This window comes from Mustela nigripes, chromosome 9, assembly GCF_022355385.1.
Source record: "Mustela nigripes isolate SB6536 chromosome 9, MUSNIG.SB6536, whole genome shotgun sequence".
Lineage (NCBI taxonomy): Eukaryota > Metazoa > Chordata > Mammalia > Carnivora > Mustelidae > Mustela > Mustela nigripes.
This window is the reverse complement of record NC_081565.1, coordinates 72,320,613-72,338,689: the sequence shown is the minus strand read 5'-3', so window position 1 is coordinate 72,338,689 and position 18,077 is coordinate 72,320,613. Positions and strand designations below refer to the sequence as shown.

General features: G+C 35.6%; 1 long non-coding RNA gene across 2 annotated transcripts in view; it reads left to right on the top strand.

The window, feature by feature from the left end:
• The window catches only part of LOC132025161 (uncharacterized), a 121,632-nt gene that overhangs the window by 73,526 nt on the left and 30,029 nt on the right, over positions 1-18,077 (top strand). Inside the window, exon 3 of one of the 2 annotated variants that reach the window (XR_009406439.1) lies at positions 17,865-17,953. The exons of the other annotated variant lie outside the window; for it this stretch is intronic. This is a non-coding gene — a long non-coding RNA (uncharacterized LOC132025161). Of the gene's footprint in view, positions 1-17,864; positions 17,954-18,077 lie in introns of those variants that run through there. 2 annotated transcript variants of the gene reach the window in all.

Sequence of the window (18,077 nt, the reverse complement as noted above, 5' to 3'; positions counted from 1 at the left end):
TTAATGGCTTCTGTGAATTCTTTCTTCTGTGATTCTCCCATAATATATTTAGCCAGTTTCCAAGTTGTGGACAGTCTGTCTCTAATTCTTTAGTCTTATAAACTGTATTGAAATAGTCTCTTGATTCTATATTTGTACCCTTCCATAAACATTTTTGTTGGGATATGTAACTTGAAAATGAATGTTTTGTTCACAGCATAATTAAAATTAGCCAGATAACCCTTCAGAAAATTTTCCCAATCTAGTTTTCCAGCAGAACTATAGGTGTATATACATTTCAGTATTCTCCAACTTAAGGCATTATAATTTTTTAAAAATTCTTGTCCAGTTTGATAGTCACAACATGGTTGCTTATTTTCATTTATGATTTCTTTATTTAGAGTGAGATTGGATTTTTTCACATTTATTCATATTTTTATAGGTTGCCTGTCATATTTCATAAATCTTTTCCTTCTTAATTATTGAGAAAAAATTATGTATGACTTGCAAACATTTTTCTAGTTTATCTTTCACCTATAAATTATGTTTATAGCAATTTTGACATATAAGAATTTTTGTTTGTGTGTGTGTGTGTGTGTGTGTGTGTATATATATATATGTTTGCAAAACCTAGAAATATTTTCCTTTATGCCATCTGGTAATTGGTATCCTAATTAGAATGGACTTCTACTCCCCAAGGTTATGTAAATATTCACCTGTTTTTTCATCTACTTCAATGACTTTAGTATTTATGTATATATCTAAATTACTTTGGCTTGTTTTGGAAAGCAATACTTTAACTTTTTTTTTTTTCTCCAAAAATCAGCCAGTTGTCCCAATAGCATCTGGTGAGTCATCCTTTTCCCCACCAATTTCAGAGAGCATAATAAACATGCCTCAAAACTTTATATGTCCTTGCATTGATTCATGGAATTTTAATTTTCTCCCATTTTTCTTTTCTCTTACTTGGGGTCAGTTCAATCTTACATTGTTTGTTTTGTTTTGTTTTGTTTGGGGGTTTGTTTTTGGTTTTGTTTTTTAATCTAGAAAGTAAGTTTTCTCTCAGTGTTCTTTTTTTTTTTTTTTCCAAAAATTCTATAGCTATTCCCAGACAATTAGTCTTCCAGACGAACATTACAGTAATTTTGTTAACTTGTAAAAATATTACCCCGGAGACCTCCTTGAAGACAATCAATATCTTTACATTAAGTATTTCCACGGACTAGCATGATAAGATTCTCCATGCATTCAAATCAGCTTCCATAAAGTTACTCTTAACAGCCTGTGCAATGTAACTGCCATATACTGGAGAATGCATTGACCTATATGCTGATGTAAATGGAACCATGTTTTTTCATTACATTTTTAAACTATCTTTCTGAAACTTTGGAAAGCCATTGATTCTTATGTATTTTATAATCACCATTTTCTGAACTATCTTACTAGTCCTAATGTTTTTAACCAATTATTTACATTTCTAACAAATCATCTTCAACTGATGATAATTCACAATCTTTCTTCATGCATATTTGTATATTTTCCCCTCATCTTATGAATTGGAATAAGTCTTCCAGAGCAATAGTGAATTCTATGTTTTGCTTTTTTTGTGGAAAATTTGGAAATTTTCATTATTAAGTATAATGTCAACTACTGGTGTGAGAGATATTCTTTACTAAGTTGAGGAAGTTTTCTGTTTTTTTTTAATTTTCTGAGAGCTTTTTATTTGGGGTGAATTACAGTTTTATCAAGTGCTTTCCAGCAGTTATGGGTAATGTGTTTTCTTCCTTCAGCCTTGGTTATATAATGAGTTATACTAGTGCAGCATCTTGTACTGAACTGTCTGTCCTTTCACTTTGAGAATTAACCAAACTCACTCATGCTATGCTGTTCTTTAATTTACTGTTCAATTTTTAACTAATTTATGATTTTTGCATTTTCAAAATATAAGTGAAACTTGGGTCTGTTTTTTGCCTTTTAATATACTACAGCTTTCAGAACTTGGTATTGGACCAATGTTATTTGATTGAAATAAGATGATTTCATATGTGTGTACTTCAGAATAGTCTAAATCCACATTTTAAAAAAAATTTTTGATAGCCTGAGTAATATTCCATTGTGGATACATACTACATTTTCTTTATCCATTCATCTATCAGTAGACACTCAGGCTGCTTCCATGTCTTGGCTATTGTAAATAATGCTGCAGTAAACATCAGGGTGTGCATATCTTTGGAATTAGTGTTTTCATTTTCTTTGGGTAAATACCCAGTTATGGAATTGCTGGATCATATGGTAGTTCTATTTTTAATTATTCAAGGAATGTGCATACTGTTTTCCACAGTAAGCCCATCAGTTTACATTCCCGTCAGTGGTGCGTGAGGGTTCTTTTCTCTCCACATCCTCGCCAACACTTGTTATTTCTTGTAGTTTTGATTCTAGCTATTCTGACAAGTGTGAGATGATCTCTTATTGTGGTTTTGATTGACATTTCGCTGATGATGAGTGATGTTGAGCCTCTTTCGATGTGTCTGTTGGCCATCTGTACTGTATATCTTCTTTGTAGAAATCTCTGTTCAGGTCTTCTGCCCATTTTTTTTTTTTTTTTAAGATTTTATTTATTTATTTGAGAGAGAGCACAAGCAGGCAGAGCAGCAGTCAGAGGAAGAAGCAGACTCTCTGCTGAGCAGGGAGCCCAACCCGAGGCTTCATCCCAGGACCCTGGGATCATGACCTAAGCCAAAGACTGATGCTAAACTGACTGAGCCACCCAAGCGCCCTTGCCCTTTTTAAAATCAGATTTGGGGGGAGGCGTGTTGAGTTGTGTGAGGTCTTTATACATTTTGGATATTAACCTTTTATTAGATACATCATTTAGGTTTTATCTGGGTCCAGTAACATTGATCTTTTGATAAATCTTTTGACAGTGCTTTTGACTTCTTATAGTCATTCATACATTCTGGATTTTTAAAGATTTTATTTATTTGATAGAGAGAAATCACAAGTAGACGGAGAGGCAGACAGAGAGAGAGAGAGGGGAAGCAGGCTCCCCGCTGAGCAGAGAGCCCGATGCGGGACTCGACCCCAGGACCCCAAGATCATGACCCGAGCCGAAGGCAGCGGCTTAACCCACTGAGCCACCCAGGTGCCCCCATACATTCTGGATTTTTATCTCATTGTGAGTCAGTTTTGGTCATTTCTGTTTCCTACAAATGTATAAAATACTTCTTATTAATATAAATATGTCATATATTCTAATTTTTAATTGTGATGTTTCCTGGGAAAGTAATCTAAGTAGATTCAATATTTTCTAATTAATTAATATAAATATTCCATGGCATTCTAATATTTACCTCTATCTATCTGAGATTATATCTTCTTTTTTATTCCTAATGTTCTGCATTTAAGTTTTATCTCCTTTTTTTCATTTAATTTCCAGAATAATGCTTTTTATTTAATTGCTTTAAATAACTGGAGCTTATTTGTTTTTAAAAATCAATTTTACATTTGGACTTTTTAATCTTTTATTTATTTAATATATAAATTACTGATTCCCATTTTCTTAATCATTATTCTTCTCTTATAAACTTACTTATTATAATTTTTTCCTGTGTGTAGAGTTCTGGCCCCATCTCATAACTATGGCTAATCAAAACTCTCATTAAAACTATATTCTAAATAATCAGTAAGCATATATTTATTTCTATTTTTGTCTAGGAGTTATTGATTAAATCTCAAAATTAAAAAGTCATCTTGCTATTAATTTCTAGTGTTACTTTTCTGTGTCAGACAGCAAGGCCTAGACAAATTTATAATTTGGGGAATTGATACCTTTTCTGACCTAGATTGCTATCAACTTTTATAAATATTTTATAACTAAGTTAGAAATGCTAATTTCCTGAAAGGTAGAAAGTTCAGTAAAGGTCTATTAAGTCAAGCTTATTAACTTTTTGTTCACTTGATTCATCAAAGATTAGGGAAGGTACATTAAAGTTGTTCTGATTATTATTTTTTATTTATTTATAATATTTTTGTTTTATATTACTTAGTACAGGCATACTCATGACTTTGGATTATATTGTATGGATCTAACTTTCAGCTTAATCCTTCTTTTCCTTCTACTCCACTTTGTCTAATATTTCTGTTGCCAGCCCTGGCTTTGTTTTTCCATTTTCCTGATACAATTTTGCCCATTCCTCTATGTTATGGGTTGAATTATGCCTCTCCCCAAATTCATGTGTTAATAACTTCGAGCATCTCAAAATGTGACCTTATTTCAAAATAGGATTGTTGCAGATGCAGATAGTTGAGATGAGGTTATAATGGAGAATGATGGTCCCGTTATCCAGTATGACTGGTCTCCTTACAAAAAAGGGAAATTGGGACACATATATGCACACAGAAAGAAAGCCATGTGAAGATGAAGGCAGAAATCAATGTGATGCATCTCCAAGCTAAGGAATGCCAAAGATTTCTAGCAAACCCCAGCAGCTAGGTGAGAGGCATGGATCATATTCTTGCTCTCCCCTGAATGTTGATCCAGAAGAAACCAGCCCTGCCAACACCTTGATTTTGGACGTAGAACCGTCAGAACTGAGGCAATAAATCAAGCCATCCAGCTAGTGGGCTATGTTACAGCACCTGAGAAACTAACACACTTTATTTTGAACCTTCCTGTTTATTTTTTTATTTATTTTTATTATTTTTTAAAGATTTTTATTTATTTATTTGATAGACAGAGAGAGATCACAAGTAGGCGGATAGGCAGGCAGAGAGAGAGGGGGAACAGGCTCCCCTCTGAGCAGAGAGCCAGATGCGGAGCTCAATCCCAGGACCCTGAGATCATGACCTGAGCCAAAGGCAGAGGCTTAAACCACTGAGCCACCCAGGTGCCCCACTTCCTGTTTATTTTTACTTTTGTGTACAACTCTTACGATTGGTATATAATTAATGAACTCAAGATTAATAAGGATAATGTAAGCCACAGGGTCACAGATAGAATAAATAAATAAAACTCCAGGGACATTTTATTGTCTATTTTGTCCAGTTAATACTCGGCTTAATCAGAGTTTAGATGAGTCATGATTAAAGTACCACAGATAGCTAGAACTCAGTAACTTTCCCAGTTAGTGTGTTATTTGGGTGCTTGCTTATTAATGCTGATTATTAGTCCTTCGTAGTCAGGGTAAGATGATATAAGTCTTGAGGTGGAATGAAATTCAAATTCTCCTCACCCTAAATTCAAAGGGGCTGCTATATGTTCACCTCAGATCCCCTGTCTTGAGAGGACCAGAAGCACTAGTCAGTCTCCCTACATTCCTACCTACCATTGCTTTATGGTTAAAATGACCTGACATTTTAGGCCAAAATTATTGGTATTACATTTTTCTTGTATATATATGGGGGGGATATATACACACACACAGACACATACATTCTCGTTCAAAAATTGATATTAATGCTACATGCTTCGTAATTGTGATAATATGACTTCTCTATGTCTTATTATATTATTATTTAATATTTAATACCATATTTTCAATATTATTTAGGTTTTTATGAATTTATTTCATTTTTCAACTGCTTATAACTGTTCAGCATCTGTTCAGGAATGTTACTCATGTTTCATGATTGTTTTACCTTTTGTAGAATCTGAGAAATTTTTTTGTTGCCCTCACACATGAATGATAAATATACTGGATACAGGGCACCTGGGTGGCTCACTTGGTTGAGCGACTGTCTTTGGCTCAGGTCATGATCCCGGACTTCCAGGATCGAGTCCTGCATCGGGCTCCCAGCTCCTTGGGGAGTCTGCTTCTCCCTCTGACCTTCTCCTCTCTCATGCTCTCTCTCACTCATTCTCTCTCAAGTAAATAAATTTATATATATATATATATATATATATATATATATATATATATATGATACAGAATTTTCCTGTAACAATATTTTTATGCTGAAACTCCATAGTGATTTTACATTTTTCTGGCTTTTGGGGTTGCACAGAAGTCTGTTGCCCATCTTGTATTTTTTCCTTGTTGGTAGCCCCTTTCTTTTATTTGGATACTCACAGGATTTTTTCATTAATACTGGCAGTCAAAAAAAAATTAACGGAATCTCATCAAGTAGTGCGTCTTAGTTATTAATTTCAGTTGTCACTCAGTGTGCCCTTTTACTTTAAACTTATGAGTTCTTCAATACAGGAAAATTTTCTTTTGATCTACCTTGAGATATTTCTCCTTTTCAATATTTCCTCTCATTCTGAGATTCCTGATATGCAGACTATCCTTTCTCCAATCAATACTTTTTCCTCATCTTTTAAATCTCTTTTTTCTTTCCTCTGCGTTCTTTGGAGAATATCTGGTTTGTGCTCTAAATTTCTGACATTGTTTTCTGCGGTATCCAATGCATTTAAATAAAAATTATTTATTATAAATATTTATATCCCAAACTCCAACTCACTGTGAGTTCAGGATTCAAATGGATCATACTGATACCAATTTCTGCTTACATCTTTGACTTTGACTCTCTGATATACGGAGTTTTACTTTCCTCTGAACTTGGCTATGGATTTGTAATGAAGCTCTGAGATTAGTCTCTGGACTTGTCCTATCTGGCCCGTATTGCTTTTATCCCATATAGTGTGGTCTACAAAGGGATGTTTGCATCTTGCTTCATGATCCTGATTACAGATCACAGCCTTTTTGTTCTCCACTTGTTAAACCTAGTAATAAGTAGTACATCTCAGTTTATCTAACTGGAGATTATATTTCAAAGTGACTTTTAAACATATAGTGTATAAATTTAGCTCTTCTTAGAGACCCAACGGAAGATGAATTCTTCAGTTGCTCAGTGCAGGGACACTTCCTGTGTGACATAAACAGCCCAGGGCCCAGATGCCTCCCGTGTGACATTATTAAATTCCTATGCCACCTTTTTACTTCATAACATTTTCTCGGGAGGGTGACTTAATCACTACAAATGTAATTCTGAATAGCTAGCACTGCTACAAATAGAGAATTAATGCCATATTTAAGCTCTTTGAGCCACATGTCACTGTGGACAGGCTGATTGGAAGTCCGGGAGGATGCAGACTTACCAAGGCCCCAAGAGTTATGGTAAGACCATGTCTAAGGTGATGTGAAAATATAAATGCTTTATTTTAACTATCTGAAAACAGAGAAAGTCTCTCTCTCAGGCATTATTTTATACAATCTAATTTGTAGTAATAGGCTTTGAAGTCACTGCATTGCTTTAAAACAGAATGTTTGATTTCAATGGAACATAACAATCATTTAGTCCAAATTTAAAATTTTAGAGATGAGTACACTCAGGCCTAAAGGGTGTGGATGACTTGCATCTTGCTTCATGATCCTGATTACATATCACAGCATTTTTGTGATCTAGCTAGGAGTTATGAACTAGGTTTCCTGTCTCCTGGTGCAAGCACTGTTGCCTTCACTCTGTGCTATAAACGTATTATAGAAAAATTCTACATGCCACTATTATGCAACATATTTATTTCTTTGTCTTATAGCTTGAACCAGTGATTGCAATTTTTTTAGTCCATATTTTAGTCAATTATAAGCTCATTAATAAGCTCCTGGAAAATCACAAAGGCCCTTTGGGGGCCAGGAGAATCTGCTAGGGACCAAATGCTGGACACTTCTACACTGGAAACTTCGAAGCACATAACAGCCCCAAAATCCCGACATATACTGTAGGGAAGAAAGGAATAAAGTAATGTTCCTCATTCTCCAGGTTGTCAAGTTGACAATCAGTGTTGGGATTCATCTCTGAGGCCTGCTAACTTGGCATTACCAGGCAGTAGATAAACATAATCCAAGTGACAGTGTTTAAATCAGAACTGATTTGATCGTTCACTTGTAATAGATTCCAGGAGCCAAAGAACTCTTTCACTCCTCTCTTTAAATGGGAGAACTTAGAAATGACAAAAATGCTTTGATTTTAATGTGCAGTTTTTATTACCTTGATGAGAACCTCAATGCCTTGCTAACTTTCAAAGAGAAGCAAAATTTTCCAGTGAAATTTCCTAATTTATGAAATTATATCTACATTTGGCAACTGGAATTTTTTTTTAACTCTTCAGTGCTTTGCTCTATGGAATTAAAACAGCCAAAATGTTTGAGAGAACCTACAATTTGTAGAATGATGGAAATGACACAGCTCACTTCTATAATAGAGAATAAAATGAAAGCAGATTGAATCGATATGAGGAAAGGCCTCTTTCTAAATTCTATACAGTGAATAAACCCATTGTTGCTCTTTGAGAATAGAAAGTCATGGTGAACCAAAATTTTCTCTTTTTGGTTTGAATTTATGCTCCCAGAAGCCCAAATATATCTTATTATTTAAATGAAAAGTGGAAATAATTTCATTTATTTGATCAGTAAACATTTATTAAATGCTTATTATGTGTTAAGCCATGTGCTAGAGAATGGGTGAGTAAGATAAGGCACCATATAACTCATAATATACAGGGGAAAGAATTAACAGATAATCTATTAAACATAACTATATTCCACAAAGAAAATGCATGGAAAGTGAAGTAACTATCTCATGTCATAATTACGTAAGGAGGGAGGACAAGAGGCAAAATGGAGCACGTACAAAAAACCATTTTTGTAAATCTGTAACCACGTTCAGAAGGAATAAATTAAATCTCCAGGTACCAACAATAGAGAATAGAAAGCAAAAAAAGTAAGCATAATCTGATGTCAGCCTGACTGGTTTGGGAGCTAGACTTAGATAGAAGAAGCCCTTGAGGCTGAGGGCTTGGATTATAAATGCTCATGGGAAGACAGGTATCATGGTTCTTAGCCCTGCAAGGGAAGGGACTGGTACTAATAACTATGCTTGAAGCCTGGAATCTTGCAAGACTAAACTTTCTGTTAAGAACGAATCAAGAAAATTTTTGCTCATTGTCCCAGAGAAATGGCAGTTAAACTTTCATCCATTAAGGATGGTGGATTAAGAGAAACTCACACACATAGAAACAAAACCCAAGTTTGAGTCATATTTCAACTAATAGAGAATTACAGTTGTCAAAGCATAAGAAAGTCACAGAATGTCTTAAAAGGACTGAGAGAAGATAAAAATCAACTTAGACTTTTATATTCCTCTAGCTATCATTCGATAATAATGGTAAAATAAAGACAGAGTTAATATACATGGATCCTTATGAAAAACTTATTAAAGAATGTACTTCTGCAAACTAATAGTAATATAATAATGATAATAATTATAGAAGGAAAGTTCAGGATAAATAAGCAATGAGAAGCAGAGGAACTAATAAGTATTTTGGCAATATAAATAAGCATTGACAATGATGATAAAATGAATACAAAAAGGCATGTTAAGGTTTAAAAACAAAGATGGATTCGTAGTATGAGGAGGGGGAAATTATGGCTGAATATGTTATAAACATGCTGAATTTGTTGAAACTGCCCATCATTCTAAACCGTATTTCAATTGGCTTAGCCCTCTTTAATCAAAATAATGCCTTATTTTGCCTATGCATTATTTTTCCAGATACTTACAGAGCTTTCTTTTTTCTTTCTTCTTTTTCTTTTTCTTATTCTTTGTCTAGTGTATCTTTTTCCATCCTTTTGCTTTTAATCTTCCTGGTCCTTCTATTTTATATACGAGGACCTCATATAGATACCATACAGTTGAATTTTGTTTTAATCCAACCTCAGAATTTTTTTTGCAAATAATAATTTATTACATTTATATTTCATGTGATTAATAAAATATTTGAAATTCTTTCTGCCATCTTATTTGTGCTTTCTATTTGCCTTACTTTTTTCTATGCTTTTTTATTCTCTTTTCTTTGGAATTAATATTATTTCTGTTCCATTCTCTTTCCTCCTTGATATTATACAAGTTATTTCTGTTCTCTTTGAGTCTAAAGTTAATCATCAGTACCTCTCATTTGAATAATACAAGACCTTAAGAATAACAGTCTCTCATACATCCTCTCTTACTTATTACTGTTACCCAATATGTAATTACGTCTTGTATTTATAATCCTCAAATTTAATAATATAGTTAACGTTTTATTCAGTTAAGTATTTACCCATGTTTTTACCAATTCCTTCACTCTCCACTCTTCCTTGGCTCTCAAACCTTTTGCTAGGATCACTTTCCTTCTTTTTCACATAATATTGTAAAATGTCTGTTAATATGGATTGGTTGGTGGTAAGCCCTCAGTTTTTCTTTGCTAAAAATCTTTATTTCACATCTGTTATTGAATACCCTGCAAGGTAAATAATTATGCATTTAATGTTTTTAGTGTTTTTCTATATACCGGTGGCAAGTAATACAGTGTTTTTCTGTTCTTTTAGTGGTTATCCCTGAAATTATAACACATACTGATTTTTTTAAATCCCACTTAGACTTCGTTATGAATACTAAAGTGAAGGCTTTATATCTTTCTCCATTATCAAAAACTCATTTGATATTACCTCTCCCTCATTATATGCATTGATTAACAAAAATTTAAGTTTGGAAATATCAACTTTGAATGATAGCTAGAGAAATATAAAAGTCTGGCATGACATGTGGGATATGGGAAGGTCTATATACCTCAGGGGAAATTATAAGTGGGAAAATGCTATGTAGAGCAATTTGGAATTATCTAACAAAGTTGAAAATGTTCATCCCTTACGATGCAATAATTCCACTTTTAAGTATATAGACATACTTACATACATTCACAAGGAAATGTGGGCATCCGTAGCAGCGTTATTGGTAATTGCAAACAGGTGGAACTACCTAAGTGTCCACTCAGATGGATAAGCAAACTACTATATTAATATAAGATTAAATTAAAAACTGTACAGCAGTTGAAATTAGTGAAAGCAATCTCATATGGATTATTAGATGGATAGATGTTGAATACACTCGCAGTATGATGCCTTTTATTTATTTATTTCAGTCAGTACTACCTATTATGTCCGTATTGGCAACTTACAAAGATTTGGTTGCATGCCACCTTCAGGGAAGGGAGGGAAGAAAAACATTTGGGAAGGGAGAGGGAGTTAGAAAGGTCAAGAGGATTCAACTGTATCCATAGTGTGTTTCTTTCAGAATGAAAAAGTTCTGAAGCAAAATGTCCACATTTTCCAGATTTGTTCATAGATCAAATAATTTTGATATTTTCTACTTTGATTTTTGTCTGTCCATTTCTGTAAGTTTTAATAATTTGTGCATATGTGCATGTATGTATAAATAGCAGTACAGAATTAAAATCTGAGAGAGACAGCTTTAAGACACAGTTTCATCTTCTTGATTTATGCCTCTGAACATTCTAAGCCATGGCTGGCAGCCACTGTCTCTAACATTCTTGCCATAGCCCCTCATCACCTCTGGATGCACGCAGACAATTGTACCAGTCTCGGGCTCTGTCTACTCATCACTCCCTAGATGGCACCCCTCCATGACCACTGGCTTCTACCATCTAACTTCCTAGCTCACTCCATCTTATACTTCAATCCCAACAATTCCTCAGCCACAAAGAGACTTATAATTCAAACTGTCCCACTGCTCTGACTGCATGTTGCCCCATGTCCTCTGACTCCCACCTCAAGTTCAAAAATCTGTCATTATCTCTTCCCTGTTCAGTACTCTTCTAGCTGACCCAAAATTCTGCTTCATCCCCTCCCTTTGTCTACTCTGGACCTGTGCCAAGATGGATGACTATGGCTGGTAAGAAGCCCACAACTGTGCTGAAGGGCTTCTCTTTCATTCATGACCCAACCCTTCAAAAGATCCTTACTGCTGCCCAGCAATAAAACTAGTTTCTTTTCTTTATTTTCTCTTCCAAAATTTTAGAGCGCCATTTTATTTATTATATTTCCTTTCACCTCCATCACCTCCTTCTCCCTCTTCAATCACTTAATACTCTTGATTCCTGGGGTGCCTGGGTGGCTCCGTGGGTGAAAGCCTCTGCCTTTGGCTCAGGTCATGATCCCAGGGTCCTGGGGTTGAGCCCCACATCGGGCTCTCTGCTCAAGAATATTTTATTTATTTGTTCATTTATTTATTTATTTATTGTAAACTAAATAAACAATAAATAAATAAATAAAATATTCTTGATTCCTGTTTCTCTTGAATAAGTAAGTTTAAAAGGCACTTAGAAGAGAACTTGTATACATTCCCACCATTTTATTCACCAGTCCTCCTGCATCTGCACCCACTTTCTCTGCCCCGTATTGCCCCTGCATTTACTATAGATAAATTGTCTTTGCTCCTATCCATATGCAACTTCTCCCACTCTGCACTGATCCTATTCCCAGTTACTTATTCAAATCACCTCTCCCTCAGTTGTCTCCTCCCTCTTCTAATCATCCAGTTTTCTCTCTATATAGATTCATTCTCATCAGTATGAAATATGCTGTAATTCCCTCAAATGTTAAAACAAAAACCCATGTTGCCCCAACATTCCCCTCAACTAGACGTCTTGAAAAAGTTATATCTACAGGCATATAGCTTTTCTACTTCCTTTCTTCCCATTGTCTTGAAACTCTGCCAGTCTTCCATACCTACCTCTGTATAAATAGCTTTTGTCATGTTCATCATTAATCTGTACATTGTCAAATCTAATGGATGATTGTTTGACTTCATCTTACAGGACTGAGTTGTAGCATTTGAAGCAGTTGATTTCTCTATACTCCCTGAAATGCCTTCTTCACTTGGCTTGTTAAATTCCACTTTTTGTTCCCCGCTTTCCATTTTAGTGGAAATCCATTTTAGTCCTCTTTTTCTCCACCTTTCTTCCTTCTCCTGACTGTGAACATTGGAATGTCTCAGGGTTCAGTCCTTAAACTTCTTCTCTTACATTATCTTTGGTAAATCCCTTGATGATCTCATTGAGTATTATGGATATAAAGGTCATCTCTATGCTGATGACACCACAAGTTTTATCTCCCAACACCAGCCTTAGGTAGTCTCATAGTGTGTACTCAACATTTCCATCTGAGGGTTTGATAGCCATCTCAAATTTATTATGTACTGAACATAACTCATGATTCTCAACCCTTCTCCAGCCTCAAACCTGAACATCTATAGTCCTCCCTGCTCCGAAAGTGGCAAGTCCGTTCTTTCGGTGGCTTGGGCTAAAATTCTCTGTTTTCTTGACTTCTCCCTTTCAACTCATATAACATTAACCCTGTTAGCAAATCCTATCAGATCTACCTTCAAAATATTTCTAGAATCATTCTATTTTCAACCATCTCCATCTCTACCACACTGCTCCATACCACCATCATCTGTCTTCTAGACTACAGCAGGACTCTCCCACTGGTCTTCTGTCCTCATCCACTCTTAACCTCCTCTCCACTAAGGCTACAAAGTGATCATTTTAAGATGTAAGTCAGATCTTATCAGTCCTCTGCTCAAACCTTCCAAAAGCTTCCTTTTATAAGTTAGAGTGAAAAGCCAAGTCCTTAAAATGCCACCCCACCCCATGGTGCTCTCTGGCCTCATCTTCTAACTACTACCTCCTTCCCCATTGCTAATCCTCCTCTAACTACTTCAAGTTTTATTTTTGTGTCCCAGAAATTGGGCACCTATGGCAGTTAACAGTATGTTTTCCAGGACTCTTACTGGGGTTTGGATTCCAACTCAACCTGCTAGATGCATCATCCTGTGTGTTTCTTTCAATAATTAGAAATGACAATAGAACCTGACCATAGGGTTACATCAGCAGTCTTCAGTGGGGATGATTTTGCCTCTTGGAAGGTATTTGGCAATTTGGGGGACATTTCTGTTTGTCACATCTTGGGAGGTGCTACTAGTTTCTAGTGGGAAGAGTCCAAAGGTACTACTGAACATCCTACCCATAGCCTAGCCTACCCATAGGCTAGCTCTCAAAATAAAATTATCTGGCTCAAAATATTAATAGTGCTGTGGTTGAGAAAACTTGGATCATGTGGTAATGATTAAATGACTCAATATTTGTAGTCATTTAGAACAGTACTTAGTATGTGTTAAGTACTTTATAAGTACTGGTTAAAGTTTTAAAAAATACATACCTTCTTTGTATATACAGAAGATACACATAGACTCCTCATCCAACAGTGTTGGCAGCTCCCTGTACTTGGAAAGCTCTTCCCACATATAGCCACATTATGTACTCACCCACTTCCCACAAATCTTGCTCACATATCATCTTACCAGAGGGGACTTCTCTGGCCACCTATGTTGCCACTTTCTCCACTCATGTTCTGCTGTTGCATGTTCAGCTCGTGAGATACCATGTATTTATTTATTTTTCCATTGTCCAGACTCCAACAATAATTGATTGCTGCTCCAACATTATACTTCTATCCTGCTGTGCATTTGTTTTAATGCAACAAAATAGATTGCAAGATGCTTGCACTCATGAGTCATAATTTATTGTATGTTATTGTCTGTGAATTCTTGTGTAGCACTGTGCAAACAGTGGGTGGCCAGCCAAAATTTGTGGAGTTATTCAGCAAGCCATTGGAGACATAAGCTTTAAGCGCGGAAGGAGTATGAAGTCAGATACAGCACTTTTGGAATCATTTGAAGTATGTAATTATCCAAATAATTCAGACCCAAATAAATCAAAATAGCTTTTAATTGAAAAAGTACTTACTAAGAGGAGATTAGCCACCTCATTGGTCTTCATTAATCTTACGATCAATCCCTGAATTCTTCCCCCAAAGATAGAATGATTTTGATGGTTGTGGAATATAAGTCAGGTAGCAGTTCAGAGTTTCAGAACCAATTGCCAGAGGGCAATATTATATCAGGAATTGGAAAAGGAAGGGGAAGGAGAGCAACTGGGATTTTCTTGAGTAAATACAATATAGAGTAATTCAACTGTGAAGAGCACATATGAGACCCCCAGTGCATCTACATTTGGGGAGAAATGGAACTTTAAAGATGTGCTTTCATGTGGGAAAAGCCCTTTTTATTACAAATATACTCCCAGTAAGTGGCAGTTTTCATACCAAAATGGTGCCGCATTCAAAGCACATCACCTGTCTCATGTGACAAAAGCATGGAATGTGCAAGCCATTTCTGAGTGCTTTAAATTCTTTGGAGACTGTACAGATTATATTATATGGTATTTACGGAAGTAAGTGCTGCTTTAGTCAGTTGGTAAAAACACTTCCAGTGTTACCCTCCCCCATTTTTCACAAACACAAAACTCCTGAGATGAGTTGTCAGGGGCTGATGTCAACTCACAAGTGCTGTTTGTTGCTTTTGTGTTAATTTTATTTCTCACCCACCCAATAGTATGATTTAAGATCATCCTGACACATGTCGATTATAAACATTATTTTTATTTCATTTTTATTTCAAGAGAACTTGTTTTAATTTGAGCAAATAATAAACAGACATGCTGAAAGTTCAGACTTCATGAATGCCTAATTCCTTGGAAAATTGCCCTCGTACTCAGGAGATAAAAATTTGCAACAGATTTGATGTATGCTTCTTTGTTGTAATGCTTTTTCATTACACTTGTGTGTGCATGTGTATGTGTGTAAGTGTGTGATCCAGGCAATAAGAAAAATTCCTTGGAGAGAAAATTTTTTTTCCTTGGGTTTTTTTTCTTTGTTTAAACTACCCTTCAGTTTTACTCAATATGAACCTCCCTTTCTCTCTAAGCGTATTTACTAGTTATCCTCACCATGTTCTCTCTTTGCTCGATTCACTGGCCTCCTTATTTTTTCCTTTATGTATTCTCACATATGCCTGAACGTTTCCACCTTGACCTCATTCCTCATGCCATGCCTCCATCTCCTCCTTCTCTGCCTGTCCGAATCCTGTCCTTTCTTAAGTTCATACCTCAAGTCCTCCATTATCAGATTTCTGCTTTGACCCACAGTGTTCTATCTGTCCTCTAAACTTAAAATAACTAACTGTTTGTGAGTTTGAAAGGTAGATGAAGGAAGAGACACCTGCAAAAGAGAAAGAACTGAGGTACAGATAATTCTGGCTATACACTGTAGTTGTAATCTATTAGGTCACCACTGACACTGAATTAGAGAATGCTGAGCCTTTGCTCCTAGGGGAAGTACAAGGTTAGGTTCCTGTAAGCCTCTGGTCATAATATATTCATCAGTTGATGAAATTTTTTATGTGTGTTTGTATTGTTTTATGTGTGTTTCTATTCAGAGGCACCTTATTTAATAGATACTGTTGATTTATTCGCATTGAATTCATGGCCAACAGCACAATATCTTATACCTAAAAGACCACATTTTTTTCGTAAGGCACATCAGAGTTTTCTTGCTCTTAGACATTGATAGCACTTTAGCAATATGCTTTAGGACCATTTTAAACAGGGAAAATCACCAATAAGAAGCACAAAAATGTAAAAAAAAAAAAAAAAGCGATGAGGATCTACTATAGTCAGACACGCTCTAAGAAGCCATGGTGAATTTATCAGTTCTTAGATCGTAGAAACGTAAGAAGACCATTTGCAGCGGAGCGAAGAGGATGTGTTCAGTGCAGTGAAGTGGCCGGAGTCTTTCAGGAATAAGTCAAGCACATTTGAAGGGAAGGGACTAGAAGGTAGAAGCCTTCCTAAAGTTTAAAAAAAAAAAAAAAAGCTACCCTTTTCCCCAACTAGATCCATGACCCAGAGATTAAACTGATTCCAATAGAAGTATATGCTACCTAATTTGAGAAAGCAGCCAGAAGAAAGTGGGCACTTTGAGGATTAAGAGATGAGGGGCACCTGGGTGGCTCAGTAGGTTAAAGCCTCTGCCTTCAGCTCAGCTCATGATCCCAGGGTCCTGAGATCGAGCCCGGCATCAGGCTTTCTCCTCAGCAGGAAGCCTGCTTCCTCCTCTCTCTCTGCCTGCCTCTCTGCCTATTTATGATCTCTGCCTGTCAAATAAATAAATAAAATATTTTAAAAAAAGAAAAGAAATGCACCTGCTTGACAGCTCCATATGAGATGTTGATAATCAACTTTTCTTAAAAAAAAAAAAAAATTAGCCTGATGTGGAGCAAGCAGACCAGGAAGGGTAATTCCATCGGTGGCAAATAAGATGACTATAAAAGAACATAATGTTATTTGACACATTTTCCTTTTTATAAATTTTGAGCCTCTCTCCCTACTTCGCACATTAGCAAACTCAGTGGAGGAACGTGGTTTTCAAATGAGTGTGATTCTTTAGAGTTCAAAAAGTAATGTTTACCCAAACTTAATTACAACCATAAATGTTCCTAACATTTAAAAGTACAAATAAAAAAAGAAAGAAAAGAAAAAAGCTGTGTTTTTTTTAAACTCTGTATAAAGCTAAAAAAAAAAAACCTTTTAAATTGAAAAATGATATAGCCTTAATCTGTTCTTTTGAGAGACCACTAAACACATCCTTTTACTTATAAACAATTTAAATAAAATGAAAGGAACAAAATTCTTCAATTTGCAAAATGGCTGTTGAATCAACAACCAGAAAGAATTTGCTACAAGAGAAGACAGATGTTTTCAACTTTTTTTTTTTCTCACATAATCTCTAAACTCATATTTTATGTGAGGAAAAATCACAGTTTGTAAAAAAGACCTCTGTGAAACAATTTATAGGGTATTATTTATATTTTCAACCATTTCTATAACATTGTTTTAACAAAAACACTGAGTAGCCAGAATAAAAGGGGATATTTAAGCAACTGAAAGAAATTCACCGTGTAAACATAGTCTGGCAATTCAGGTCAATATCAGGTAAAACGTTGACCCCGGAAGCCCTCAGTATAATAAAACCCCGGAAGCCCTCAGTATAATAAATATGTCAGAGTGAGTAGTAAGAATGGTGCCTGTGGAGTTCCATTTTGAGCATAACTAAGTTCCTTCGAGACGGTCACCTCAGTGCTCCCTCTCCTAGGTGAGAACAGTGAACTCTGGCCAAACTACAAAACCCAACTCCTAAAAGCACTGGAAAGTGAACAAGCCTACAGCTTTGGAAGTCAGTCAACACCCAGAAGAAGAGACCTGCACAGGGTGAGTTCCCAGTTTGTTTTCAGCTTTCAGCCTTGAAGTTGGGTGTGGTTATCACCCTGAGGAGTAGGTAAAAAAACAAAACAAAAAACAAACAAAC